The following is a 4,470-nucleotide window of genomic DNA, read 5'->3' on the forward strand; positions in this document are numbered from 1 at the left end:
GAAAAGGATGGGTACTTCAAATTGGAAAATGGGTTTAGAAGTGACATTAAGAAAAGAAGTTGCTCTGAAATGTCTTTTGAAAAGTATTTCTTGGTGTTGAGGTATCCAAAAGCTCTAAAGTAAAGTTGTGAGTGAAAAGGAAGGATGTTTCAACTTGTAAATTGGGTTTAGGAGGGACATTAAGAAAGGAACCTTCACTGGAATGCATTTTGAATATTATTGCTAGGTTTTTAGATATTAAAATAGATGCAAAGTAGAGTTGTTGGTAAAAAAGATGGCTGCTTCAACTTTTAAAATGTGGATAGAAGGGATATTAATAAAGGAAGTTTTTTTGACATTCCTTTTGAAAGGTAGTGCTTGGTGTTGAGGTATCTAAAAAGCTGTAAAATAAAGTTGTGGGTGAAAAGGAAGGATGCTTCAACTTGTAAGACAGGTTTAGAAGGGACATTAAGAAAGGAACTTGCTCTGAAATGTCTTTTGAAAAGTATTTCTTGGTGTTGAGGTATCCAAAAAGCTGTAAAGTAAAGTTGTGGGTGAAAAGGAAGGATACTTCAACTTGTAAAATGGGTTTAGGAGGGATATTAAGAAAGGAACTTGCTTTGAAATGTCTTTTGAAAAGTATTTCTTGGTGTTGAGGTATCCAAAAAGCTGTAAAATAAAACTGTGAACTTGTAAAATGGGTTTAGGAGGGACATTAAGAAAGGAACTTGCTCTGAAATGTCTTTTGAAAAGTATTTCTTGGTGTTGAGGTATCCAAAAAGCTGTAAAGTAAAGTTGGGGTATGAAAAGGAAGGATGCTTCAACTTGTAAAATGGGTTTAGGAGGGACATTAAGAAAGGAACTTGGTCTGAAATGTCTTTTGAAAAGTATTTCTTGGTGTTGAGGTATCCAAAAAGCTGTAAAGTTGTGGGTGAAAAGGAAGGATGCTTCAACTTGTAAAATGGGTTTAGGAGGAACATTAAGAAAGAAACTTGCTCTGAAATGTCTTTTGAAAAGTATTTCTTGTAGTTGAGGTGTCCAAAAAGCTGTAAAGTAAAGTTGTATGTGAAAAGAAAGGATGCTTCAACTTGTAAAATGGGTTTAGGAGGGACATTAAGTAAGGAACTTGCTCTGAAATGTCTTTTCAAAAGTATTTCTTGGTTTTGAGGTGTCCAAAAGCTGTAAAGTAAAGTTGTAGGTGAAAAGGAAGGATGCTTCAACTTGTAAAATGGGTTTAGGAGGGGCATTAAGAAAGGAACTTGCTCTGAAATGTCTTTTGAAAAGTATTTCTTGGTGTTGAGGTATACAAAAAGCTGTAAAGTAAAGTTGTGGGTGAAAAGGAAGGATGCTTCAACTTTTAAAATGGGTTTAGGATGGACATTAAGAAAATAACTTGGTCTGAAATGTCTTTTGAAAAGTATTTCTTGGTGTTGAGGTATCCAAAAAGCTGTAAGGTAAAGTTCTGGGTGAAAAGGAAGGATGCTTCAACTTGTAAAATGGGTTTAGAAGGGACATTAAGAAAGGAATTTGCTCTGAAATGTCTTTTGAAAAGTATTTCTTGGTGTTGATGTATCCAAATTGCTGTAAAGTATAGTTGTGGGTGAAAAGGAAGGATGCTTCAACTTGTAAAATAGGTTTAGAAGAGAGATTTAGAAATGAACTTGCTCTGAAATGTCTTATGAAAATTATTTCTTGGTTTTGAGGCATACAAAAAGCTGTAAAGTAAAGTTGTGGGTGAAAAGGAAGGATGCTTCAACTTGTAAAATGGGTTTAGGAGGGACATCAAGAAAGGAACTTGCTCTGAAATGTCTTTTGAAAAGTATTTCTTGGTGTTGAGGTATTCAAAAAGCTGTAAACTAAAGTTGTGGGTGAAAAGAAAGTATGCTTCAACTTGTAAAATGGGTTTAGGAGGGACATTAAGAAAGGAACTTGCTCTGAAATGTCTTTTGAAAAGTATTTCTTGGTGTTGAGGTATCCAAAAAGCCGTAAAGTAAAGTTGGGGGTGAAAAGGAAGGATGCTTCAACTTGTAAAATGGGTTTAGGAGGGACATTAAGAAAGGAACTTGCTCTGAAATGTCTTTTGAAAAGTATTTCTTGGTGTTGAGGTATCCAAAAAGCTGTAAAATAAAGTTGTTGGTGAAAAGGAAGGATGCTTCAACTTGTAAAATGGGTTTAGAAGGGACATTAAGAAAGAAACTTGCTCTGAAATGTCTTTTGAAAGGTATTTCTTGGTGTTGAGGTATCCAAAAAGCTGTAAAGTATAGTTGTTGGTGAAAAAGATGGGTACTTCAAGTTGGAAAATTGGTTTAGAAGGGACATTAAGAAAAGAACTTGCTCTGAAATGCCTTTTGAAAGGTATGTCAAAACTTCTGGTTTTTACATAAATTATCAGGTGATAATGAACTGAACGAAAGGATTAACAAGGTTATGGAGAAGTCATTACCAGAAAATGACATTGTTATTATTTTTGAAAAACTACGAAAGCGATGGATAAAATAAAAATAAATGAAAAAATAAGCAGAAAGAAAAATGTGATCTGCAATCATTTTAATAGTCCCTATTTCTGTTCCTCTTTCTTTTTTTTTAATGTAATCCTTCATTGCCTACAACAAACAAGCGTTTAGCCAGTGCCAGTTCCTGTATCTCACTCCACCATTTAGGAGTTATAGTGTGCAGCAGGGGGTTTTGTTGCGCCATCTACTTTCAGCTATTTAGTATTGGTGTCACGTAGATGATAGATAGTTGCATCCAAAGCATCACATCAGTGAGGGAGTTTTTAAGGGTAGGTGGCAAATAGCTTCCGTTGCTGACATTGCCCAGGCTGAATCTTAGTTGTATTTGATTTAACAAAACTTAGTCAACTAACCAGTCTACTTTTTTATCTTTTAGAGTTTTATTTGCCATAAAGTTAACTGAGAAAGTTAGTTTGAACTTCTTGCCAGAAATGCTTAGTAGATATCCAAGAACAAAGAATTTTTACTAGTAGTATCATTGCTAACTTTTTAGTCAACTTAGAATCCGTTTGTCAAATAAAACATTCAAAGTTAACTAAGAATTACACATAAAACGGCAAAATTTACTTGTTTGTCTCATAAGTTAAATAGTAAAGTAAATTGAACAAGGCTCTTGTAAAGGGTGGCGAGGTCATTATTGCTATTGAGCCGCCGTACAAAAAGTGGGGTAGCGAAGTAGCAATGCTACTTTGCAGTTTTCAAATTTGTTGGCAGATTTTATCTGAAAATACCATTTTTACATATAAAAATAATTTTTGCTCTAAGAAAGGCTGTCAGAACACAAGTTATTCTGCTTAAAGTGTCGGTAGCTTTTGGAAGTCTGTCGAATTCCGGTACTGGCAGGCAGCAACTTTTCTTTACCTGACCCCCCCCCCTAACAACCAAGCATATAACCCAAATTATATATTTCCCATCAGCTTTTCTGGATATTTATTTTGTCACAGCTGGTTTAGTTTACAAGTATATGGTTTTAAACAAGAGTGATGCTAACAAACTAAAGTAAATATCGCAATTTTCAAAAGATTTGTAAATTGTTTTCAGTTCTGTCATGATGAATCAATGCCTCTTGATTTTATTCCTTCAAAAAAATGGAATTATAATCAAATAGTGAGTTGTGAACGGTACTTGCTAATTAAATGAAACACACACAAGAAATACGCTTAGGTTAGATCTCTCAAAACTGGTTTCACAGCATGCAAAGACAAAGGATGGGTGATAGAAACATTGGACCTATAAAATTTGGGCTATATATTTGCACAATGCGGGGGGGGGGGAGAGGGGGGCATGCAAAAAGTGGGGTAGCGTCGTATCAATGCTACTTGGCAGTTTTCTTGCCTAGTAGTAAAATTTGTTTGCAGATTTTGTCTGAAAATACCAGTGCTTTGACTAATTGTCAAAGTTTAGTTTCTCCAAGTTACGCAAACAATCCAAGCTTCTATATACTTGTTGTCATTTTATTTTGGGAATCTGTGTGTCTGATAAGTGTATTTTTGATCCTGTTGACCTGTGTTCTGTTTTATCTTGTATTGATAAGTCGTGTAATCTTACTCATTCATCTTCAGGGTTGGAGGGTAGGTTTCAAACGCAAACTTTTTTTGGGCGTCACCGAAAGTATTCACGACCCCCTTTCCCTTAGATCGTGTACCATTTGAATTTTAGCCTTATCTCCCTGCATATCCGATGCAGAAATGTATACCCCAGGATTCCATACCTCAAGACAATCTTCCACCCTAAGTACTTACGCGAGTCCAGTCAACCCTACCCCCAAATCACTTTACTCAATTCTGACCATCCCTCCCTCACTCATATTCCTCCCAAAAATCCACTTCCGTTCGACTCCGTTCCTCTCCGTGCGTCCATGAAGTTACCGAATGGTTCTGGATTCCACCCGTTATTTGCCGAAACAAACCCAACCCCTTGCCTCTCCTAAACCCTCCACCGTACTTCCTTCTCCCAGCATCATATTGCCTTCACATAT

Source organism: Artemia sp. Qi Xiang Cuo, chromosome 21 (assembly GCF_049724085.1).
Source record: "Artemia sp. Qi Xiang Cuo chromosome 21, ASM4972408v1, whole genome shotgun sequence".
NCBI classification, from domain to species: Eukaryota; Metazoa; Arthropoda; class Branchiopoda; order Anostraca; family Artemiidae; genus Artemia; species Artemia sp. Qi Xiang Cuo.